The sequence below is a fragment of the Lynx rufus genome, unplaced genomic scaffold (genome assembly GCF_022079265.1).
Source record: "Lynx rufus isolate CCGP_SWC_20201006 ecotype Redwood Valley unplaced genomic scaffold, mLynRuf1.p SCAF_2, whole genome shotgun sequence".
In the NCBI taxonomy this organism is placed as follows: Eukaryota; Metazoa; Chordata; class Mammalia; order Carnivora; family Felidae; genus Lynx; species Lynx rufus.
Window position 1 is genome coordinate 135,076,292 of NW_025814834.1, and position 27,707 is coordinate 135,103,998.

General features: G+C 34.8%; 1 pseudogene; it reads right to left on the reverse strand.

Annotated features, from left to right (window-relative positions):
• Positions 1-7,191: 7,191 nt before the first annotated feature.
• LOC124515233 (tubulin alpha-1C chain-like) lies at positions 7,192-8,511 on the reverse strand (annotated as a pseudogene).
• Between the last annotated feature and the right edge of the window lie 19,196 nt (positions 8,512-27,707).

The window sequence follows — 27,707 nt, forward strand, 5'->3', positions numbered from 1 at the left end:
GGCCTGAACTCAGGACCCTGAGATCAAGACCTGAGCTGAGATGAAGAGTCAGACACTTAACTGCCTGAGCCACCCAGGCGTCCCAGTGCCTTTTTTTTTTTTTTAAACAATGTGACTTTTTTTTTTTAAGTTTATTTATTTATTTTGAGAGAGGCAGAGACAGCACAAGCGGGGGAGGGGCAGAGAAGAGGGAGGAAGAATCTCAAGCAGGATTCCTGCTGTCAGTGCAGAGCTCCACATGGGGGAATTGAAGTTATGAAATTGTGAGATAAGCACCTGAGCCAAAATCACGAGTCAGACGCTAAAAAGACTGAGCCGCCACGTGCCACTAGCTTAATTCGTAATACAGATTTCTGCCATTCCCTGAAAGTATTAAAAGGAAAAAGAGTAAAATGAGTGTATATTTTCATGTCTAAAGATAACTAATACCTACTCAGGAGCCCACCTTATGGAATGACTTTTTAAATTTTGCTGCTTTACTCTGTCTCAGACGTGTTACTGTCTGGACAAATTCCTAATACGCAAGATAGCATGCTGTGTTATTTCACGTAGTGCTTACACTTTTGAGTCCTGTTTACTTGATATGTGATCCCTGCTTTTTTACATGAGGGCTCCCTTAACTATTTGATTCTTTTTAAAAAGTTTAAATTAATGCAAAATGGTATGTTCAAATTGTTTCTTCATTTAACATATTAACACATTAATAGTAGCATATTTATGTATTACTGAATTTTTCAACTTTTTCCTCGGAATTTTTTCTTCCTGAATAATTGAAAGTAAGCCTAATAAGGTGTGCACTGCTTTAAGAAGCCCTTATATCTGAAAAACAATATAGTCATTAATTGCTTTTCTCCTTCCTTTTTTGGTCTAGTTGGTTATGAATGCAAAATTTCTTTTTTTTTTTTTTTCAACATTTATTTATTTTTGGGACAGAGAGAGACAGAGCATGAACGGGGGAGGGGCAGAGAGAGAGGGAGACACAGAATCGGAAACAGGCTCCAGGCTCTGAGCCATCAGCCCAGAGCCCGACGCGGGGCTCGAACTCACGCACCGCGAGATAGTGACCTGGCTGAAGTCGGACGCTTAACCGCCTGCGCCACCCAGGCGCCCCTGAATGCAAAATTTCTAATACTTCTCAAGAATGCTCTATGAGTAATTTGTTCTAAGTGATTAATTGCTGTTATTTTTAATTACCTTTCTTTATTTGCCTCCCTAATTTCTATCCCTGCTGTAAAATCTTGGGTGAAGTCCATTTTATTTTTCAATGAGTAAGCATATGCTCCAGGTATATACTGCCATTGGAATAGCTTAATCGTTATTATATTGAATGCTGATTTTGACTATCAAACATTAAGAGATTCCCAAGAATTTTTTCTACTAAACAGCTTTTGAAAAGTCTCATTATTAGGTTCTTTGGATTCTAATTATTGCAGTTCTGAATAAATAGCCTGTGATGCAAGTTAAAGCCTATGGAACATTGAGATGAATATGTGTGGTCATAAACATTTCCTTAAACCAGGAAATGTTAGGGTGATGATTCAGATCAACCTCAAAACAGTAAAATAATAGATTATTTTCTGGTAATATCTGCTAAGGAAGCATACTGGCATCTTTGATTTATTTAAATAGACATGTTATTCTGAGGTATATTCCTAAAAGATTTATTTAGAAAATGAGTGTTCGACTGCCCACTTAGGAGGCTTTTGAAAATGTGTGAAAACGTTTGTGACTAACAGTACTGAGGAATAGAAAAGGTTTCTAGAAGATGGTGGCTAGGGCCAGAGGTAGAAAACACCTTGCAACAAGTATTTGCTGCACAAAGAATTGTCCCTCTAAGAAACCAACAATTCCCCATGTGGGAATCACTGATACAAGTAATGAGTAGTTAATATACTAGGGTGTCACCAGGTTTCCATGACTACATGGAACACAAAGTACTGTTGTATTTTCATGTATGAAATAATTGGAAATTGGTAAATTGCCTTTATGCTCCCCCAACTCCAGGTTTTTTATGATCATGTCCATTAGTGAGGAACACTGATTTGTCACTTCTTGAATTTCTATACAGAGATATATTTAAAAAAATATGGCAGAAGTGCTACTAGGTTCTCCATTGGGGAGGAGAAGTGATATGTTTGACATGTTTAGAAAAAGGAACTGAGAATGTGCCTTCATTTCTCATAGATTTGTAAATCTAACTTTTAAAGGGGTGAGTTTTGGTGTACTTCACATGTGGTAAATTTAAATATTATTACCCCTCAGGGAAGGCTTGCAGTTTTAAGTTCAAACATGGGAGTTTGAAGTTGAAGTGTCATTAGTCAGAGTTACTAGCCACATTTTCTAGCTCAACTTTTGCAGGAAAAACACTGATATTAATTCCACAAATATGACTGAATTTCTAGTAAAGCACAAAATTACTTCACTTGTGAAACTTTTTTTCCCCTGGAGGGTGATAGATAATAAACTGAATACATTGATTACATGGATTATTAGGAGGTGATGAGAGCTGGCAAGCAAAATAAGACATGGAAAGAAAAATATATAGATCAGGCTAAAGTGGGTGTATCTGTAAACAGCATGACCAGGGAAGATCTTATGAAAAATGGGACATTTGAGCAAAAACTGTGAAAATAATTTTTAACTGAAGTGACAGCCTCTTATATGAGGTCAGCAGTGTTATAAAAAGTAATCTAGGAAAATCTAGGAAATATATTGATATACTTATTATATTGTTAACGGGCATTTTTCTTAAATCTTCATAAGCTTTGAAACATCTTCGATAGTTTTCTTCTTGATTCTTGTTTCATCATCCTAAACTTTCTTTCACAGTGATTCTGGTACATAGGTGGCATACAGAATCCCAGATATAGTTTAATGTTCAATGCTGCTGAGGTAGAAGGTACATATATTTCCAAGTGAATTGAAATGGAAGGGGCCCAATGGGCACATAATTAACTTTAGGAATGTTGATTCAGATACCAAAAAGCAAGTTATTAATTTATTCATTCACGTATCCATCCAACTAACATTAGTCATTTATCCACTATTCCCCAAATAAAAATGTTATGGGAACAAATGGGACTGAGCAGAAAGGCAGAGGTGGAAGGTACGGCATAACCGACAATGTGACCTAAAGAGTCGTAAAGAAACTGCCAGATGAACAGTCAAGCCAGTGGGGACAGCAGGTAATGGAGGGAACATGCTGGCATAAGAAAAGCCCACAGAAAAGAATCATGAACATGTCTGGAGTGTCAGAGGGAGAGTATAATCACCAATAGCACAATAGTTGGACAATGGGGAAAGGATAGAAGATGAGTCAGAAAAGCAAATTTGTGGACAGGTCTTGAAAGGCCTTTTTGGTCAAGCTAAAGATTTTGGATTTTGTCCTTTAAGTTATGGGCAGGTTTTTAAGCAGAGATATGGCATGATCAACTTTGTTCTTTATAAAGATAATGTCAATGGCTCCATAGAGTCAATTCATTTGGTTAAGAACAAATATCAATCAAACTGGCTGCTTGGCATCACAGACAACATAACTGGTTGATTGACTGAGTACTTCACATTTTCAGCCAGTTGTTTTGACATGTGTATATAACACTTCAAAATAAAAATATATTCTTAGCATGCCTGATTTAGTCCATAATTTTTTATGACAGCTATCTTTAAGAGTTAATTCTATCATAAAATTATAAGTACAGATTTTAACATACACATATATATAATGAAATTTCACAGTAAATTCATACAAATATGAAATTCCATATGTATATAAAATCCACATATATATCAAATATACATAATTTTGATATAGATAAGCATTGTGAAGGACTAAGCTGAAAAAATATTAAAAAACAAACAAAAAAGGACACAGTCAAAACTTCTGTAAGGTATAATCACATGCTGTGTTAAGTAGTGGAAGTGAAATGATAAAACAATTTTAGGCTGTATTTTATGTCATCGTTTGACTGATAGGATCTTGAAGTTCCTCCCTAGTAGTAAATTGGTAATCAATTTATTTTTATCCATAAAAGGTTATGCATTTTAAACTGATCTATGATTTCCGGCATTATTTGTAAAAAGTCAATTTGAGCAGGATATTTTATTGAACAATATTATAAAAGACGTAAACCAAACTAAACCTAGATGTGAGCTTGATGCTAATTTCTGTGTCTACTCCAAGTGGGAGTTATAAGAATAAATAACAGAAATAGTTTTATAGTTTTACTAACAGAAAAAGTTTTCAACACGTCATTTGAAGAAAACAAAAAAAATTTGGGGTTATTGTCCTCGTGATGTCCCATATCATCAGAATAGTGAACTGCAAATGAATAGATGGCCAGTTGGCAGAAATGAAAGACGCTTTGTAGAAAAAGTAAAAGATTGGCCTTGATGTCTGCACAGCTCCCTTCTGACACTTTCTTTTTCTTATTTGCTCCCATATTAACAAAATGTTTTACGTGCCATTTCTTCAGTAAGATATCAACAAGAAACAATAAACAAAACATTGATAAATAAATTATTTTAGTGCATAATTTTTCTGTTATTTCAAATGACTTTGGCTTATAAAAATTTGGAGTGAGGCTCTACCAGATCATGTGTACAAAGCCACTAAACAAATGAAACATAGGGCTGTAATGGAAGTAAGCCATATGGATACCAAAGAAGCAAACAATAAATGACCACTACAAATATCTTTGAGATGTGGTTAACTACAGATATCAAGTATTTGATATGTACTCAACTTGTCTCATTAGTCTCCTAATACTGTATAATGGATCCTCTAACAGATTTTAAAACTGAGGTGTAAGGATAGTTCCAATTATTCTTGTTATCTTGGCATAATAATGAATGGCATCCTCAAAAATACTCAATTTGGATGACAACTTATATGATCATTTATCTATAACGTGTGATACCTTCTCTAACATTTTTTTTTGGCCATCCACTGGCCTTCACCTTTTCCCTAGGGCACTATACATCCCCTTGTTTTGGAAAGTTAGCATTGAGAGCTTTGACTTTCAGATTCAGTTGTATCTATGATTCAAGCATAGTTCTCTTCTTATTTTGATGGGAGTATGTTGGCTGGTAAAGAGGGCATGTATAAATTTAAAGCATATCCTTGGCACCAACATGCATGAAATACCAGAATCCATCTGTGGATTTTACAGTGCTAATCGACAGGTGCTATAACTCATAAAATGTTCAGAGTCTACAACAGATAATAAGAGCACCAGATGGGACTTGCCTGACAAGAAACTTCAAAAAGCTTTTCCTTTCTCTCTACAAAATTACCAAAAATATTTACCATAAAATATTATTTGTTATGAGGATAGAAAGCACATGAATTGGAAAGGAATTAAAAAAAAACACAAAAACAAAAACAGCTCATTTAAACTCAGACTTTATAATCTATGAAGTTGTCCTTATAATGTCATATCTAAACTCATGATATTGGGGCACCTGGGTAGCTCAGGCAGTTAAGTGTCCGACTTCGGCTCAGGTCACGATCTCATGGTTCATGAGTTTGAGCCCACATCAGGCTCTGTGCTGACGGCTCAGAGCCTGAAGCCTGCTTTGGATTCTGTGTCTCCCTCTCTCTATCCCTCCCTGACTAATGCTCTCTCTCTGTCTTTCAATAATAATAAATGTAAAAAAAAATTTAATTTAAAAAATAAATAAATAAACTCATGATATTGCCAAACATGCTTTAAATAGTTATCATGTATATACGCATATGACATGTAAATTAATTATACAAACATGCTATATGTACCTATAAATATAAATGCTTACAACAAAAATATCTTTTAGCATAGCACTTTTCATTCATCAACCCACAACCCAGAAGTAACTATTTTTAACATTTTTATGTCTCTGTATCATATACTTATACTTCAGGGTCAAATGGTAAACATTTTTTATGGACTGTCTTATCAGTACAGGAGGATACAGCTCTCTTACACTGTATCTGCTTCTGTTCTCCAATCTGCTCAAAACAGTCATATCACTAGTTAAAGAAATACACATTTTTTTTCATTGCTCTGATTATTTTCATTATACTTTCAAACTGTAGGCTGCAATTTTCATAACTCCACATAGCATCTAAAATTTATATTTTTAATATCTGTTTACAATGTGGTCTTTAGTAAAAAATCCTCGCTTAACTTTTATATCAGTTGTAACTGGGACTCTCTGGGGCCCTCATTTTTTTAAATATTATCAAATCGAGTTTATTTTTAGAGGAGTATTAGGTTCACAGCAAAATTGAGTGGGAAATACAGAAAGTTACCATATACACTCTCCCCTACATATGCACAGCCCCTCCAAATGGTAACATCCCTCACCTGAGTGACACATTTATTACAATCCATGAACCTACCACAATGACACAACTTTATCACACAAAGTGCATTGATTATATTATGGTGCACTCTTGGTGGTGCACATTTTATGGGTTTTGACAAATGTATAATGACATGGGATCACCATTACAGTAGCACACAGAATAGTTTAACCGCCCTAAAAATCTGTGCTCTGCCTATTCATCCCATCTTCTCCGTTAGCCCCTGGAAACCACTGAGCTTTTCACTATCTCCATAGTTTTGCCTTTTTTAGAACATCGTATAGTCAGAATGGTACAGTATTTAGTCTTTTCCGATTGGCTACTTTCACTTAGTAATATGCATTTAAGGTTCCTTTATGCCTTTTCATGGCTTGACAGCTCATTTTCTTGTAGCACTAAATAACATTCCATTGTGTGGACATCCTACAGTTTGCTCACTTCTCACTATTGAAGGACTTGGCTGCTTCCAAGTTTTGGTTTGTAATGAATAGGCTGCTATAAATATTCAGGTGTCTGAAATTACTGTAGCAACTCCATCTTTCTTTAAATTAGTGTTAGCATGGTATATTTTTCTCTACTCATTTACTTTTAACCTATCTTTGGCTTTATATTAAAGTAGGTTTCTTGTATACAACATATACTGTGTCTTGTGTGTTTGTGTTTAGTTTTCTCTGACAGTCTTTTAATTGTTTAATTTAGACCATTAACATTTGAAGTGATTATTATTATTATTGTTATTTCAGAAACATCATTTTTATTAACAAGTGAGGGCCACAATTGATAGCTTCTAAAACAGAAAAAAGACAGTCCCAAGACAATGGAGTGTAAAATTATAGCAGACAAGTTAATTAATACTCTTTGCCCTATTCCTCTTCCTCAGCACTATCCGTTCTGACCTCCTCATAATCCTTATCAAGGACAGTCATGTCCTCACAGGCTTCAGAAAATTCTCCTTCCCTCATGTCCTCACCCACATACCAATGAACAAAGGCATGCTTGGCACACATCAGGTTAAACCTGTGGTCCAGGTGAGCCCAGGCCTCAGCAATGGTTGTGGTGTTGCTCAGCATACACACATCTCGCTGTACTTTGGCCAGGTCTCCACCAGGTACCCTAGTGGGAGACTGGCAGTTAATGCCAACTTTGAAGCCAGTGAGGCACCAGTCCACCAACTGGATGGTATGCTTGGTCTTGATGGTGACAATGGCAGCACTGACATCTTTGAGAACCACACCACCATGGTACAACAGGCAATAAGCCGTGTATTTATCATGTTGAGGGTCACATTTCACCATCTGGACAGCTGGCTCAAAGAATCCATTGGTGATCTCTGCTACAGTAAACTGTTTATAGTAGGTTTTCTCAGCAGAGATAACAGGAGCATATGTGGCAAGAGGGCACCAGATTGGTCTGGAATTCTGTCAGATCAGCATTTAGGGCTCTATCAAATCTGAGAGAAGCAATGATGGAGGACACACTCTGGCTAATATGGCGGTTAAGTTTAGTGTAGGTTGGTGTTCTATATAGAGGTTTCTACCACGAATTTCATAGATGGCCTCCTGGTCTACCACAATCAGAGTGCTCCAGCTGGTATGGGTAGTGAGGATAGAGTGATAGGGCTCAATTACAGCTATGGAAACCTGGGGGGCTCAGTAAATGGAGAACTCCAGCTTGGACTTCTTGCCAGAATTGACAAGAGAGATGTTCTATCAGTAGGGAGGTGACCACAGAACCAGTTACCCTCCAAAGCTGTGTCTTGTGGAAAACCAAGAAGCCCTGAAAACTGGGCTTCTGGTCAGCCGGCTTACAAAGTCAGTCCGAGACAGGGTCAGTGATCTCCTTGCCAATGGTATAGTATCTTTGGGCATAGTTACTGGCAGCATCTTCCTATCTTTGATGAGCTTCTCAGGGTGGAAGAGCTGGTGGTAGGAGCCAGTGCGAACTTCATCAATGACTGTGGGTTACATGTTTACAAACACTGCCCTGGGAATATGCTTGCCAACACTCATCTCATTGAAAGTGTTGAAAGAGTCATCTCCTCCCCCAATGGTCTTGTCACTTGGCATCTGGCCATCAGGCTGGATGTCATGTTCCAGGCAACAGAGCTCTCAGCAGGCATTGCTGATCTGGACAGCCTGGCCAACGTGGATAGAGATACACTTATGCATGACTGAGACTTGTAGGACTCCTCGGGACTGGAGGAGGTGAGGGGATGGCAACAAGGATTTCCCACTGAGTCTGGAGGAAAAGTAGTAGAAGTAATTATTGATATAGTTGGATAGCAACTTCCATGTTTATAATTTTCTTTTCTTTGTCCTATTCTTCTTTTATTTTGTCCCTTCTCCACCTCTTTTTATGTTTTCTCTGGTTTTAGTTCAATATTTTATATAATTCTACTTTCTTTCCTGAATTTGCATATTAACATGCTTGTTTCATGAAATATTTTTGGTTTCCTTAGAGTTTGAAATGCACATTTACAATGAGGCTGGGTCAAATTCAAATACATTATATAATCTCATCAATACTGCAGGATCCTTATAACAAAATATTCCCAATTCCTCCTTTCTGTCCCTTATAGAATTGCTGTCATTCCATATTCCAGCATTTATCCATATGCTATAATTTTGGTAGAGTTTGTTAGATTACTTGAACAAACAAACAAGTCAAGTAAGAGTAAGTAAACTAAAAGATTTTACTTCACATTCATTTATTTTTTTCCCCCAGACTTTCCTTTTTTAATGAAAGATAAAGTTTTATACCTTTGGAGTTTTCTCCATGAAGAAATTATTTTGCCAACTCTTTCAGTAAAGGTCTGCATTATTTTCTTTCTCTTTGAAGAGCTTCTTTTACCATTTCTTGTTGATTAGATAAGTTGTCCAAGAATTTTCTCTATTTTTTTTTCTTTTGCCTTCAGAATGCATTTCTCTTTATTTGGATTTGAATGCATTTCAATCATGTGGAATTGAATGTTTGTTTTCTTTCAACACGTTAAAATTGCATTTCACTGTCTTCTGGCTTGTATGATTTCTGACAAGTCTGCTTTAATTCTTATGCTTTTTTCCTTTCTAGGTTAGGTGTTTTTACTCCTATTCTGGCTTCTTTCAACATTTTTTTCTGTCTTTGGTTTTTGTACCTTAACTGTGATACACCTGATTGTAGACATTTTACTATTAATCCTGGTTGGTTCTCTGAGCTTTGTGGATTGCTAGTTTGGTGTCTGTCATTAATTTTGTTAGTTTTCAAAATTTTTATAAATTTTCAGTCATTATCACTCCAATTTTTTCTTCTGCTTTGTTATCTTTCTTCTCATTTTGGTATTCCCAATTATATATAAATTACTCTTTTGAAATGTCCCACTATTTTTAGATATTCTGCTCTGCTTTTTTTATTGTTATTATTCATCCTTCTTTCCTTTGCATTTTTTTGGGGGAGTTATTATTGACATATCTTCAAGCTCACTTACTCTTTCCTTAACCTTATCCAGTCTACTGATGAATCCATCAAAGGTATTTATCATTTTTGTTACAGTGTTTGATTCCTAGTATTTTCTTTTTTTAAAAAATATTTTTAATGTTTATTCATTTTTTTTTGAGAGACAGAGAGAGAGCCTGAGTTGGGAAGGGACATAGAGAGAGGGAGGGAGACATAGAATCCAAAGCAGGCTGCAGGCTCTCAGCTGTCAGCAGAGAGCCCAACATGGGGCTCGAATTCATGAACTGTGAGATCATGACCTAAGCTGAAGTCAGATGCTCAACTGACTGAGCCACTCAGGTGCCCCAAATTCCTAGTATTTTCTTTTTATTTTTCTTAGAGTGTCCATCCTTCTGCTTACGTTACTCATATTTTCTTGTATGTTGCCTACTTTTTTCCATTGGAGACCTTAATATATTAATCATAGTTATTTTTTTTCTTTTCAAAAATTTTTAAATGTTCATGTATTTATTTTTGAGAGTGAGACAGAGTGGGATCAGGGGAGGGGCAGAGAGAGAGGGAGACAGAGAATCCAAAGCAGGCTCTGTGCCATCAGTGCAGAGCCCAACAATGGGCTCAAACTCATGGACCATGAGATTATGACCAGAGCTAATGTCAGAGGATTAACTGATTCTGCCACCCAGGTGCTCTTTTCAAATTTTTATTTAAATTCTAGTTAGTTAACATACTGTGCAATATTTGTTTCAGGAAAATTCAGTGATTCATCATTTACATATAACACCCAGTGCTCATTACAAGTGCCCTACTAATACCCATCACCCATCTAGCCCATCCCTCACCCATCTCCCCTCCATCAAGTCTCAGTTTGTTTTCTACCTTTAAGAGTCTCTTATGGTTTCTCTCCATCTTCATCCCCCATATGTTAATCTGTTTTATTTCTTCAATTGCACACCATAATCATAGTTATTTTAATGTCCTCTGTAATAATTCCAAAATCTGCACTGCATGTAAGTCCAGTTTTGATGCTCACTTTGGATCATCATCTTCATTTTCTTCTTGCTTTTTAGCATAACACTTGTTTTATTGAAAGGTGAATCTAAAATATTAGGTAATTCAGTTGGCAGTTGGGTTCTACTTAAAGTTTACTGCAGCTGTATGTGCCAAGGGCTTTAATTTCTTCTTGTATCCTTGTTTTTTGTCTCTCCTGTTGTCTTCTGGCTTTCCTAAAAACTCCTTCTTAAATAGAGGCTGAGCCCTGCAGCAATTTTAGTTATCATCCACTGTTATTATACCATGCTGTTGTTAATGTCATAGTAAAACGTGGAATAGAGAAGCATTCTATTATGTTATGATTACATTTTAGTCATAAAATGCAGATGGTCTGTGTCCCTGGGTTATTACCTTCAAAAGAGTTTTGTTGATTTTATTTCCTACCTCAGGAGAGACAGGAAGGTTAGAGAGGGCTGGAGTCAAAGAAATGCCCTTTCCCACAGATGAGATAAGTCTCTAGAAAAAAATCTTTTTTTCTTGGAAAGCTGGCCTTTATTATGAAGAATGCTCTGGACATATTGCAAAATGTTTCATTTTCCCCTCCCTTCCCAGAGACATGAGGTGATTTTTGTTTTGGCTCTTTACGTTAAGTTCCTTGTGAGGGTCTTGGAGATAAAACCCATAGAAGGAGACCCTCCATAGAAGTATGACCTCAAGGAGATTCTCATTTCACTGTAGTCTGCACACAGTCTCTATCAATGTGTCAATATTACCAGTAAGTATTCTTACTAGTTTAAGGCTCCAGCAGCTTCTTTCCAGGGAAAGGGATCTCAATTCTGGTTCTGTGTATTTGCTTATTTCTCTAGATTTCAAGGTGGATGGTTATTTTTTGACCTCTATTCTCTGATGGGCTCAAGAAAAGTCATTGATTTTCAGTTTGTATAACTTTTTTCCTACTCTAAGTATGGTAATGATTACTTCTAGCATTTTACATGTCGGAGCTGATGTTCATTTCCTCTGGATTTTTTTATAAAGCAATTGAACTCATTTTCCTTGAATGCCCTTGTGCTTGTTCTAGGAAGGCACCTACACAAGTTGTACTATAGGCCTCAGTGTTGGTTGTGTTTCCAAGTAAGTTCCACTCTGAGAACAATCACCTCTTTATAAAATGGCAGACCCTGTCCTGGGACCACTAGGCTGCTAGAGTCTTCTCCCTCTTGTTTTCTCTAACCATTATTGGTGGTGGATTGTATCCCTTGGGGAATCACGATTTCATAGGAAGCAAATAGAATCATGTGCTTGCCTACATTTTTCATTTTAAAAGATTTTTTAAATGTTTATCCATTTTTGATAGAGACAGAGTGTGAGCATGGTAGGGGCAGTGAGAGGGAGACACAGAATCAGATACAGGCTCCAGGCTCTGAGCTGTTAGCACAGAGCCTGATGCAGGGCTTAAACTTGGGAACCATGAGGTCATGACCTGAGCCAAAGTCAGATGCTTAACTGACTGAGCCACCCAGGCACCCAGTCTACTTTTTCATTTTAAAGTATTTTGTTGGCAAATACATGTTTCTTTCATAAAGTAAACAAACTTTGACTACTGTGATTCACAAATTACACATTTACTGATTATTTTAATATATAATGTTGTCACTAAAAAGCATGTTTTTAGGTATATAATAAATATTTTATAATTATCTATTTATATTATACATATATGCATATATAGTGTATATATTCATACTTTATATTCAAAGAAATACTTGATATTAACTTAGTGATATAAAAAATGAAATTATGAAAAGAATCTTTAACTTAGCAATGTGTTTCTCATTTTGTTTTCCTTTGGTTTTGTGTTACTGAACCTGAATTGAAGTCATTTTCCTATGTTTTATGACAACACAGACAGTTGCTATGGCAAATAATTTAATGTCACAAATCTCAACACAAAATTAGAAAATCATATTACCACTAGTAAAACCTTTTGTCTATACACAAAGACCTCAGTTATTAATTCTGTCACCACTGATATTTTCTGTCATCTCAAAAAAGTTATTAAAGTTGAATTGGCCTCATAAACAATCAAAGAGATGAAGAGTACTTATAGAAGGGAAGTTGTATTTAAATACAAATAGTTTTGAAAATTGGTAATCATAGTGAACAACGCTGTCAACAAAACTGGTAAAGAGATTTCTGTTACTATTTTGGATTTACTAATAGATAACTCTCAAGTACTTGAAAACAAGTGAGATGTCATGGAAATGCATTAACCACACTGCATTGACTCCATATAAGCCTTCTAAGTGAAAAAACTCCCTCAAATAGACAATCAAGGTGTCAATTTACATTTGAGTCTACCACAGTTTTAATATTCCCTGTAAGTGAACTTCATATCAACAGAGAGAGTAGAGAAAATAAAAGCATTATTCATTATTTGTGTTTGTTCTTATTAAAAAGAGTAAACCTTTCGTTTTCATATCCTGCCTGCAGGATTCCATTTTCCCTTTTTCTTTTTATCCATTATTCCAGGTTACACATTTTTGAAATTCAGTCATGTATATATATTTTAAAATATAGACAAATTGCTGTGTTTTTCAATGTTTATTTATTTATTTTGAGAGATAGGGAGTGAGAGAGAATGAGAATGAGCAGGTAAGGGGCAGAAAGAGAGGGAGAGAAAGAGAATCCCAAGCAAGCTCCACACTGTCAGCACAGAGTCCAACAAGGGCTAGAACTCACAAACTGTGAGATCATGACCTGAGCTGAAATCAAGCATCAGATGCTTAACTGACTGAACCACTCAGGTCTCCCATGAAATACAGTCATGTATGTTATAAATTTCAATAACAGTATTATTGGGGCCCCTGGGTGACTCAGTTGGTTAAGTGTCTAATGATCATGGATCAAGTCCTGTGTTGGGTTCCACGCTGAGCATGGAAACTGCTTAAGATTCTCTCCCTCTCCCTCTACCACTAGTGCTCTCTAAATCTCAAAAAAACAAAAAACAAAAAACAAAAAACAAAACACACCCCCCAAAAAACCCAGCATTATTCAATACACTCGTCATTCAAGCAACAATTATTTATCAGTTGCCTCCTATGTCCCAGGCAGTCCTTTAAGCAATGAAGCATTAAAAATGAATAAGACAAACTCATTGAGCTTTATTAAATGCAGAGAAAATTTAAAATGTGTTCAATGAGTGCTTAAGAAAAATATTTTATAACTAGTCCAAAAAGCTTAGCATATTTCAGAAATCAGAAATTCTCACATCACAATGCAATAGTACTAGATTTTAATGAAAACAATTGAACAAACACTACCACTCTTTCACTAATAACATTAAAGTCACTTGGAAGTTAAAAAAATATCAGAAGGTCTATTTAACCAATGAAAAAATAAAAACTGTAACAAAAAATAACTTACTAAATAATGGAATGGAAAAAGCTGTGTATAACAACTTGTACGCTGTTATTCTGTACTATATGGTGATCCATAAACATAAATGCTATATCCAAAAAAAAAAAAGGAGAGAGAAGAAAAAAAAGACGCAATATCTCAAGAATAAAGTCAATTTAACTATTTAGAAGAAGTATAGACAAAAAGCAGTGAGCAGTAAGGGGAGAATAAGAACGCCAAAAGCATTATTAAATTAGAAATTGCAAAAACAGTAGGAATGCTATGACAATGTCACCTGACCAAAAAAACAAACAAAACAAAATGGTACAAATTCCTTCAGTTTTTAATAAAAATCTGAATGAAGAAGGAAATAAATTTTAAAAATAACAGTAATAATGTATTTAAATACATGTGTATCCTTTATGTGGTATGTCTTTGAAGAAGTATTCCCTAATTTTTTGTGGCATTATGTTTGTTTTATTTTTCTGAAAAAAGGAGCTTAATATCTGTCAGTAATAGACTTAGAAATATTGTTGTCTTTAAAAATATAATTTATAGAAATATCAAAGAGGGCACAAATGTAGTCACTAGTTTTTAAGCGTAAGTGTTTATGGCATCATTTTGTAGCAAATATACCATAGTTACTATAGCATAATTATAATAGGTACATATTTATAAATAGCAAACTCTATGCTAAAAATAATGTTCAATAGCTAAAATTTTACTGTAAATTTTACTTAAAAGAATTTATCACCATAAATTCCAATTTCATACAGTGAAAGTGGAAATATATTAAAACAGTTAATTAGTAATGTTTGAGAGAATATTTTTTTAATGAAAATCTGTCACTGTTATTCTTCTGCTTATGTCCAAAAACATGGAATTAAGGGGTGCCTGGGTGTCTTAGTCAGTTAAGCATCTGACCCTTGATTTCAGCTCAGGTCATGATCTCATGGTCATGGGATTGAGCCCCACATCAGTCTCTCCACTGGGTATGAAGCTACTTAAGATTTTCTCTCTCTCTCCCTCTGTAAGTTCCCACTTGCAAGTGCACTCTCACTCTCAAACACAAAACACAACAAAACCCCCAAAAGGCATGGAATTAAAATATCTGCCATATTTTAAATGGTGAAGTCAGTATATTATTTAGTGGAATCTGACACTAGAAGTTACTGTTCTCTCCAACCAACCCTGGGTATTCGACTAATGTATTTACTTAGATATCAAACTCACAACTCAAATTGAACAAGTCAATAACAGAAATATTCTAACCACAATATAAAAGTGGATGCAGGAAGTTATATAGAAATTGGTAGATGCTTGGGGCGCCTGGGTGGCTCAATTGGTTAAGTGTCCGACTTCAGCTCAGGTCATTATCTGATGGCTCGTGAGTTTGAGTCCCGCATCAGGCTCTGGGCTGACATCTCAGACCCTGGAGTCTGCTTTGGATTCTGTGTCTCCCTCTCTCTCTCTCTCTGCCCCTCCCCCGTTCGCACTGTCTCTCTCAAAAATAAACAAACATTAAAAAAAAATTAAGTTGGTAGATGCTCAATATTTTATGTCTATTAATTGAATAAAGGCTTGATATCTTACTACCAAATATTTATTTAAATGTTAAAAACTATGAAACTGATATTACACTATATATTAACTAACTAGATTTTAAATTAAAAGATGAAGCAAAAAATGCTTGAACCGACATTGTTATACAAAGAAATAGACTAGATAATAGCCCTTGCCTACAATTTTAAGATGAAAAAAATAGTTTCCTTCAACATGGTCTTATTAATTAATGTATCTGCATCAGTGTATCTGAAGACAATTATTTGCCAAAGCTATGTTATTCTGGGGTGTTTAATCTCTTAGTGCATTACATTTTTTAAATTAGTATTATTAATTAAGTGTACACTTCAACCCTAGTAGGGTATTTACACACCCCAAACATACAGTGATCATCCAAGTATCACCTAATTATAGTTACCTCATGAGATTTAAATTTTATAGTGTGAAGAGTATTTCAGCAAACACTAGTTACTAATATGCACTGTTAAACATATGCGTGCACAGAGAGGCACGTATGTGTGCACACAATTCTGTTTACCTCTTTCAAGAATTTTTTAACCTGATACGAGGGAAACACTGGAACTAAAGGCATTGAATTTAGACTATAAATAAACATTCTAGGGGGAAATACTTGGGGGAACTCTGAAAACAGGTTGGAAGACTGGTGTGTGAAGCCAAATTTAGATCTCAACTTACTTTAAATTATTGTAATGCAGAGTCATGGAACTTATCCTGTTACAATGTTCACATATAACCCTAACAATATATATTTTTAACGTGATGGAATTATCCAAAACACTTTAATGGCCCTATTTCATCATATGACAACAATAACTACCCATATTTTAAGTTTTATATTAATGTAAAATAAATATTGTAAAATATCTGCCTTGCTTAAAAGCAGATAAAAAATGCTATTTATATGCTTTTTAAAATAATAGGATTATTAAAATAAGAGATAATGGCATAGCTAATCAATTTATAACTTAGAAATAGGTAAATAGAAGTAGCCCAGGTCATTTTATTTATCACTCAGAAAAATAAACCATATTAAATGAGCAGTGTTCTAGAACTATAAAATATTTACACAGAAAATTCCTTCCATCTTTCATTGTTATTCTCTAGGCAATTTAAATATGCTTTTCACTCCATTACACCAACATTTATATTGTGTGGATCATAAAAATACCTCGCTGTCAAGTAAGTTTTATGGAGTTTACTGTGCCATTGTTGTCCAGCATCTTAACTCTACTTTACTTCAGTATCTTAAGTAACTGCTTTCCTCTTACATAATCCCTAGTAATATAAATCTTTTCTGCTTAAGAAATAATGAAACAAGCTAAATAAGTTGTGAAATATATACCATGTTATCTACAAGAAAAGCAATTCATAAAAATGCTGAAGTACATAAAAATGACAAGGAAATTACTTGTGTGATTCTTCCAACCTCAAATTTAACATTAAAAAAGAGCATTTTTACTGAACTTGAATATGGCATTGAAATATGAGAAACTATCATTGCTCCATTTGTCTCTGTGAGTATAAAATAATCTCAGTATCATAACAAAACACCTTACCAGATACGTAAAGTAGTTCCTCAAATCCTAAATATCTCTAAACTCTATTTTTCTATTTGATATTCAATGCTACTTCATCCTAAAATATTATAATTACTTGAATAGGTTTATGAATTGTGTATACATTGCTATATTTTGACAGCTACAGTTTCTGTTTCAGTGGTAGAATATAACCTTGTTTCGATGTGATTATAGATTATATGTGGATCACTCTCAATACCAAGTATGTTTCTGCTCTATTGGTTTCATAATTTAGTAAGAAAGAATATTGCTTTTAGTCACAATGTTTCATTACACAAAAATTTTGCATTTCAGGATCACAGCAAAAAATATATATATATATATATACATACATACATATATATGTGTGTATATATATATCTTCATGTATGTATGTGTATATGTGTGTGTGTATATATATACATATATATGTATACATATATATATATATGTGTGTGTGTGTGTGTGTGTGTATATATATATATATATATATATATATATATATTTCCACATCTTCAAGTTAGCCACAACCAGTCCCTGTCCTCTGCTGTCATACACAACATTTTCCTACAGATTCTGGCACATTTTTTCCTACCTTGATAGATGGTCTCATGGAGCATGATGGCAAACATCCATTTACCAGATCACCATTTGGCATCAACAAATCTCAGCCTCTTGGCCCTCACATCATGATTGTTTTCATTTTGTTTACAGTATTGTGGGCCAAGTCTTGTTCATTTATGATCAAATTCTTATGAACATCTCTATGAATTTCTCCTTCTGCTCTGTAATAGGCCTTTGTACAAGATTCAATCAAAAAAGCCTGTTTAGCACAATAGTGTATTAAATCATTACACTAACTTCTGTACAATCATCTCTACTATGATCTTGTAGCTTTAAACAGCACTATCTCTAGGTAGCCACTTGAGTTGATTTAGATTCTGGTAAATACTTTCGGTTTACAGAATATGGAATAGTTTAATGGCATTACCATTTTCACTGTTAATATAAATCCACCAATAAACACTTGTGAAACAGGATTTGGTACTGCAGTATCTAAAAATTTGTTCAAGTCATGAACCCTTCTTAAAACTGCAGAGCCATAATTAAGGGGTTATCCTTGATGGTTAAGGGTAGTAAAGTTGCTGGACGGAAGGGGTTACATCAGTAGATGCCAATATGAAAAGGAGCAAGTAACACATTTTATAATTATATAATTATTTACTTGAAAAATGCTGTTTTATTTAGTAATAGAAATTGGACTGCATGTGTTAACTTCAGAGTTCAAGGAAATCACAGTATGAGTTCTAAAGATAGTTTGACTATTATTAGGGGAATTTTATGCAATGCCATTTTTAATTTCCTGAGAAAAGCCCTGAAATAAGGGGCCATTAATTCAAGAGGCCAGAGAAGAGCATAGAGGGAATAGGATGAATATAATTGGCTGATGAAGGTGAGTCATGAGTAGAGAAATGTATTTATAAAAAATAGCATGCTTTAGATAATTTCAGAGACTCTGTGAAACACTACTGTGGAGTAAGCATTTTGTTTGGAGGATTCACCATTCCAATTTTAAAAGCTAATTCGTTTTTGAGTATCATTTTATTGAATTTCTAGGTTTCCTCTAAGTGTATTGATTTATTAACTTTAACATAGCCAATGGACTAAATGCTCTAATCAAAAGACACAGAGTACCAGAATGGATAAAAAAACACAAGAACAACAACAAAAAAAAAACCCCACAAGACTCACCTATATACTGCCTGCAAAAGACTCATTTTACACCTAAAGACACTTGCAGATTGAAAGTAAGGGGCTGGAGAATCATTTATCATGCTAATGGACATCAATAGAAAGACAGAGTAGCCTACTTACTACATAAGAGAAACTAGATTTTAAACCAAACACTGTAACAAGAGATGAAGAAGGACATTATATCACAATAAAGGGTCTATCCAACATGAAGATCTAACAATTGCAAGGATTTATGCCCCCATATTGAAAGCAGCCAAATATATAAATCAATTAATAATGAACTAAAAAAAAACCTCACTGATAATAATACAGTAATAGTAGGGGAGTTTAACACCCCACTTACAGCAAAGGACAGATCATCTAAGCTGAAGATCAACAAAGAAATCATTACTTTGAATGATACACTGGACCACATGGACTTACAGATATATTCAGAGCATCTCATCCTAAAGCAGCAAAGTATATATTCTTTTTGAGTGCACATGGAACATTCTCCAGAACAGATCACATACTGGGTCACAAATCAGGCCTCAACCAGCACAAAAAGTTTGAGATCATACCATGCACATTTTAAGACCATAATGTTATGAACCTTGAAGTCAACCACAAGAAAAAATTTGGAAAGACCACAAATACATGGAGATTAAAAAACATCCTATAAGGAATGAATGGGTGAACCAGGAAATTAAAAAAGAAAGGAAACAAAAAACATGGAAGCAACCGAAAAGCAAACAAAGAAACATAACAGTTCAAAACCTTTGGGATACAGCGAAAGCTGACCAAAGATGGAAGCTTATAGCAATACTACATCAAGAAACAAGATATGTCTCAAGTATACAAGTCTCAAATACTAACACCTAAAGGAGTTAGAAAAGGAACAGCAAATAAAGCAGTAATAAGATAAATAATAAAAATTAGAACAGAAATAAATGATATAGAAACAAACGAAAAGCAGGACATATCAATGAAAGTAGGAGTTGGTTCTTTGAAAGAATAAAATTGAGGGGCAAATGGGTGTTTCAGTTAGGTGTGCCAACTCTTGGTTTTGGTTCAGGCCATGATCTCATGGCTTTGTGGGTTTGAGCCCCACATTGGGCTCTGTGCTGGCAGTGGGATTCTTTTTCTCCCTCTCTCTCTCTGCCCCTGCTCCACTAGTGTTACCTGTCTCTCTCAAAATAAATAAACTTAAAAGAAAAAATTAACAAAATTGATAAATCTCTAGCCAGACTTATGAAAGAGAAAAGAGAAAAGACCCAAATGAATAAAAAACATGAATGAAAGAGGAAAGATCACAACACCACAAAAATACAATTATAAGAGAATAATAGGAAAAGCTATATGCCAACAAATTGGGCAATGTAGAAGAAATGGATAAATAAGCTATCAAAACTAAAGCAGGAAGAAAGAAAAAATTTGAACAGACCCATAAACAGCAAAGATACTGAATCAGTAATCAAAAATCTCCTAAGAAACAAAAGTCAGGGCCCGGTGGCTTCCCAGGGGAATTCTACCAGACATTTCAAGAAGAGTTAATGCCTATTCTTCTCAAACTGTTCCAAAAAATAGAAATGGAAGGAAAACTTCTAAACTCATTCTACAAGGCCAGAATTACCTCAATTCCAAAACCAGATAAAGACCCCATTAAAAAGGAGAATTATAGACCAACATCCCTGATGAACATGGATGCAACAATTCTCATCAAGATACCAGCAAATTGAATCCAACAGTACATTAAAAAAAATTATTCACCGTGATCAAGTGGGATTTATTCCTGGGCTGTAGGGCTGGTTTAAAGTCCACAAGTCAATCAACACGATACATATATCAATTTAATAAAAGAAAGGATAAGAATATGATTTTCTCAGTAGATGCAGAAAAAGCATTTGACAAAATACAGCATCCATTTTCAATAAAAACTCTCAACAAAGTAGTGATAGAGGCAACATATCTCAAAGATCCACAGTTAATATCATCCTCAGTGGAGAAAACTGAGAGTCTTTCCCCAACAGTCAGGAACAAACTGGGATGTCCACTCTCACCACTACTATTTAATATAATACTGAAAGTTTTAACCTCAGCAATCAGACAACAAAAAGAAATAAAAGGCATCCAATTCAGCAAGGAAGAAGTCAAAAATTCACTATTTGCAGAAAATATACTTTATGCAGAAAACCTCAACGATTCCACCAAAAATTACTAGAACTGATACATGAATTCAGCAAAATGGCAGGTTATAAAAAATACAGAATTCTGTCACATTTCTATACACCAATAATGAAGCAGAATGAGAAATCAAGGAATTGATCCCATTTACAATTGCACCAAAAAACATACGATACCTAGGAATGAGCCTAACAAAGAGGTAAAAGATCTATACTCTGAAAACTATAGAACACTGATAAAAGAAATTGAAGATGGCACAAAGAAATTAAAGACATTCCATGCTCACTGACTGGAAGAATAAATATTGTTAAAAAGTCTATACTACCCAAAACAATCTATACATTTAATGCAATCCTTATCAAAATACCACCAGCATTTTTCACAAAGCTAGAACAAACAATTCTAAAATTTGTATGGAACTAGAGAAGACCCCAAATAGCCAAAGCAATCTTGAAAAAGAAAAAGAATGTTGGAGGAGTGACAATTCGAGACTTCAGGCTGTATCACAAAGCTGTAGTCAACAACACAGTATGATACTGGCACAAACACAGACACACAGATCAGTGGAACAGAACAGAAACCGAGAAATGGACCCACAACTATATGGTCAACTAATACTTGACAAAGCAGGAAAGAATATCCAATGGAAAAAAGAGAGTCTCTTCAATAAATGTGTTGGGAAAACTAGACAGCAACATACAGAAGAATGAATCTGGACCACTTTCTTAACTCATACACAAAAATAAATTCAAAATAAATAAACCTAAATGTGAGACCGAAAACCATCAAAATCCTAGATGAGAACACAGGCAGCAAGCTTTTTTACTTCGGCCATAGCAACTTCTTACTAGATGTGTCTCTGGAGATAAGGGAAACACAAACAAAAATGAACTATTGGGACCTCATCAAGATAAAAAGCTTCTGCATGAAAGAAACACAACAAAACTAAAAGGGAACGTACTCAATGGGAGAAGATATTTGCAAATGACATATATGATAAAGGGTCAGTATCTAAAATCTGTAAAGAACTTCTCAAACTAATACCCGCCCCCAAATAATCCAGTTGAGAAATGGGCAGAAGACATGAACAGACATTTTTCCAAAGAACACATCCAGATGGCTAACAGACACATAAAAAGATGCTCAACATCACTCATCATCAGGGAAATAAGACCAAAATCGCAATGAGATACCACCACACCTGTCAGAATGGCTAAAACTTAGAACACAGGAAACAACAGATTTTGGCAAGGATGCAGAGAAAGGGGAACTCTCTTACACTGTTGGTGGGAATGCAAACTGGTGCAGCCACTCTGGAAAGCAGCATGGAAGTTCCTCAAAAAGTAAAAAACAAAAACAAAAACAAAAAACCTACCTTATGAACCAGCAATTGCACTCCTAGGTATTTACTCAAAGGATACAAAATACAGATTCAAAGGGGCACATGCACCCTGATGTTTATAGCAGCATTATCAACAATAGCCCAATTATGAAAGAGCCCAGATGTGTCCATCAACTATTGAATGGATAAAGAAGATGTGGTAACTGAGATAACACCTCACGCCAGTCAGAGTGGCTAAAATGACCAAATCGGGTGACTATAGATACTGGAGAGGATGTGGAGAAATGGGAAACCTCTTGCACTGTTGGTGGGAATGCAAACTGGTGCAGCCACTCTGGAAAACAGTGTGGAGGTTCCTCAAAAAATTAAAAATAGATCGGGGCGCCTGGGTGGCGCAGTCGGTTAAGCGTCCGACTTCAGCCAGGTCACGATCTCGCGCTCCGTGAGTTCGAGCCCCGCATCAGGCTCTGGGCTGATGGCTCAGAGCCTGGAGCCTGTTTCCGATTCTGTGTCTCCCTCTCTCTCTGCCCCTCCCCCGTTCATGCTCTGTCTCTCTCTGTCCCACAAATAAAAAAAAAAAAAAAAAATTAAAAATAGATCTATCTACCCTATGACACAGCAAGAGTACTGCTAGGAATTTACCCAAGGGATACAGGAGTGCTGATGCACAGGGCACTTGTACCCCAATGTTTATAGCAGCACTTTCAACAATAGCCAAAGTATGGAAAGAGCCTAAATGTCCAAAACTGATGAGTGGATAAAGAAGTTGTGGCTTATATATACAATGGAATACTACTTGGCAGTGAGAAAGAATGAAATATGGCCTTTTGTAGCAACGTGGATGGAACTGGAGAGTGTTATGCTAAGTGAAATAAGTTATACAGAGAAAGAAGATACCATATGTTTTCACTCTTAGGTGGATCCTGAGAAACTTAACAGAAGAACATGGGGGAGGGGAAGGGGAAAAATGTTACAGAGAGGGAAGGAGGCAAATCATAAGAAACTCTTAAAAACTGAGAATAAACTGAGGGTTGACGGGGGGTGGGAGGGAGGGGAAAGTGGGTGATGGGCATTGAGGAGGGCACCTACTGGGATGAGGACTGGGTGTTGTATGGAAACCAACTTGACAATAAATTTCATATTAAAAAATAATAAAAAAAGAAGATGGGATATATATATATATATATATATACACACATATATACATATACACATATATACATATATATATGTGTGTGTGTGTATGTGTGTACACAATAGAGTACCAGTCATCAAAATAATGAAACCTTGCCATTTGCAATGACATGCATGGAGCTACAGTATATTATGCTAAGCAAGACAAATACCATATGATTTTGTACATATGTGGAATTTAAGAAACAAAATAGATGAACAAAGGGGAAGGGATAAAAAAGAGAGAGAAGGAGGGGAAAAAACATAAGAGACTTTTAATAGAAAAAAGAAAAACTGAAGATTGCTGGGGGTGGAGGGAGATGGGCTAAATGTTTGATTGGTACTAAGGAGAGTATGTGTTGTGATGAGCATTGGATATTATATGTAAGTGATGAATCACTAAATTCTCCTCTGAATCCAATAGTGTACAATATGTTAACTAACTAGAATTTAAATAAATTTTTATATTTAAAAACATAATAAATAAGTTTAAAATGAAAAAAAAAACCTCACATCCAGAGTTCCCCGACAATAGCCAAAGTTAGGATTTGTTTATATTCTTTATATCTAGAGTATTTTCCCAAAACAACTATAGGATTATATTGTGACTTCATACAGAAATATGAGGTCTTCCAGGAGCAATGACAAACAGAAAAAAAAGGCACTAAAAGTTACCAGCTTGGACAAAAGTGTGTTTTTGGCCGCTTAGAAAGATGAGAATGGGCTCCAGCATCAGTGCCTGGACTATCCTTGACCCTCAAACTTCAATAAAACGAAAAACTTTAATGAATTAACTAGGTAGGAAGTGTTTTCATAGAGATTCAATTCAAAGTTTGACCAATCTCTTTTTACCAATCTAATAAAACATCCAACCATTAGTTTTCAGGCCAGCTTAGACTGGATTGGAAGCTTTAGGAATCTCTGTCTCCTTTAATTCTCCACGAAGACCATCCTCAAACATTAAACAGATATAAGAAAATCCAATATAAAACAAAAACTCTTCCAGATAAGATACTGTACAAACAGATGAATCAAACAAAAGTAAAAGTAGCAAAAAAAAAAAAATCACAGTATAGGCAAAGATATTTACAAATGATTCACCCTCATTGTAAAATTCTTTCTTTGGAGCAAGCAAGAATTTTACCATATAGAGAATCTCCATATTCACACTCTGAGATGTCATATATTTCACATAATCTGACCCTGGGCAGCTTCTACAGAGGTGACTGCCAACTATAGTATCTCTGTTTAATTTCAAGGTAATTGCCATCAGTATCTTCTATATTTTTTTTCTGTATATAGACTTTTCTTTCATTTTATTATTTCTATTTGTTTCAACACTCCCTTTTATAAAAACAAAACAATAAGTAGAAAATGAAGCCCTTCATGCCAAGCCCCATGAACTTAGACCAAACTTAGACTCAACTTAATTACAGTTTCACCTCTCCCAGAAATGGAATCTTAAACCAATCAATCAGGAATAGCGTTATCAGCCTTAGTTAGGTCATCTGCCTAATAAGATACCTGCTATCCCTAAGGGAAGGTAAGCTGGTAATAACCAATCTGGTTTTTGCCTCGATAACTTGCTTTTTTGCCTAGATAATTTGCTTTTTTTTCTGCTGCCTTCTGCCTATACAAGTCTTTGATTTTGTACATCTTCTTGGAGCTACTATCTGCTAGATTAGATGGTGCCTGATTTATAAATCCTTGAATAAAACCAATAAATCCTTCAAAATTTACTCAGTTGAATTTTGTTTTCAACAACCTCCTTTACTACTCTCATATTCAACAGAGCTGCAGGATATTCCGACTGTCCTATCCATGCCCGCAATCCTGCTGCTCCATGAAAAAATGAAAGAAAGAAAGAAAGAAAGAAAGAAAGAAAGAAAGAAAGAAAGAAAGAAAGAAAGAAAAAGATAAATCATTGTTTCGTTGCCTATTTTTTGTAGTTATTGCTTGCCATCCAAAGTCTGTAGAGGTAAATTTAAATATTTTTGCTCTCCACTTTGGTCCAAATTTCAATTTATTTGCAGTATTTGTTTATATTATTCAAGTGTCTAAGGGTACTGATTTCTCCTAATTTCATTAAGATATTCTATGTTTTTCTATTTTCCATTCTTTTTGTTACATATTTGTTGGTTTCAGAGAGAACAATCAAAGACAAAAGCACACTTACTTCACCATCTTAATGGAAAATTCCCTGTATTTTTACTCAATGTAAGAACAAAAATGTATCCTCTGCACAGATTATAAAAATTCGTGCAGTCGATTGCATTAATTTATACCAGCTGAAAATGACGCAAAAACACTTATTTTCTAATAGTGTTGGTTTTTCACTTACTTCACTATTAAACCAAAAGTAAATGGAAACCAGTCTTAAAAATTCCTTGACCAGACCCAACCAGTTTAGTCATACAAGAAAAGCTTAATTTAATTTTGTAAACCTAACTTGACCTGGGTCATTAATTGCTTATATCTCTGAAAGCTGATTAATTCCTTATCTTTTAAGAAAATTCTAAACATAAGCAATCACCGTAGAGAATAAACAGTCTTTGCTTTCTCACTATACAGACTCCTTTATAACAATACACTTCTGAGCCTCATTCCATGTTTGGTTGAGTGCTTCTCTCATTTGCACTGTCTTTTTTGGTGTGTGCACAATAAACAAATACTAATTAGTATTTGGTGATTCATTGGTTTTACTTTGGCTATTTTTGAACTTCTGACATTTCAAAACACCACTTTCTCAAAAGTTTTTGGCATAGATATGGTACCTTTAGAAACATATAGGTAAGATAATTTATACAAAATCTACTTCCACTGCCATTTGAGGCTTTCTGCAATTTACTCTTTTGTAGATTAGTAATTCTATTTTATGTTACAAAAATGCTTAAAGAATATTATAAAGAAGTTTTACTATGGCACAAGTTGTATTATTACTTGAAAAAGTCCATTGTAAATGTTAAGAATAAAAGTAGATAGGAATTAAAAAGTTAAAAATATACCACAACAAAGTTGCTAAAGGTAATAAAATATGCTATGTGTTATGTTAAGAGACTTAGGCTACTATAATTATTTTGTAAAATGCAGTGGAATATATGCATAAGAATGAAATGCAATGCAGTTTGTATGGTCAAAAACTGGGCATTAACTGAAGCCATCCTATGCAAACATAAATAAAATTTAACTTTTAAAACATTTAATAGTGAAGATTAACTAGAGAGAATATTCTTTAGAAACATTTAATTTAAAAAAGAAACAACACTCGTGTATGGAATTTGAAACCCCATGAACAAAATAATCACTGATAGTTTGATTAATTTCTAGAGAAAATATTTTACTTCTTGAGAAGAATATTGATATGTATTTACCAGGGGCAAGACAATTCATTATAAAACATCAAGAAAAACAGATTATGGGGGCACCTGGGTGGCTGAATTGGTTAAACATCTGACTCTTGATTTTAGCTCAGGTCATGGTCTCACAGTTCATGAGATCAAGCCCCACGTCAGACTTTGCTCCACGCTAACAGCATGGAGCCTGCTTGGATTCTCTCTCTCCCTATCTCTCTCTCTGTCTCTACCCTACTCATGCTCTCTCTCTCTCTCAGTTAAATAAGTAAACATTAAAAAAAGAAAAACAGATTATGTGGGCTTTCTATGAGGGAAGTAGTAGAGAAGTGTTTGATAGAGGAAAGCATAATTTTAGTAAGTCATGCCATTATAGAATGCAATTACACATATTAGAGGCAGTATGTGATATTATATGAACAGAATGCTAAATAATTTTGAAAGGGTATTTTAAAATAATCAGAAAAGACGCCTCTGTCTTTAGATAGAATATAATTAATCATTAGAAATACTGGTGCCCAATGAAAACAATAATAGTAGCAGTGTGGTATAACTGATATAAATATTTGAATAGGAATATGCATTTTTAAGTCTAAAGTTAAATAATAATATCTAAGGCAAAA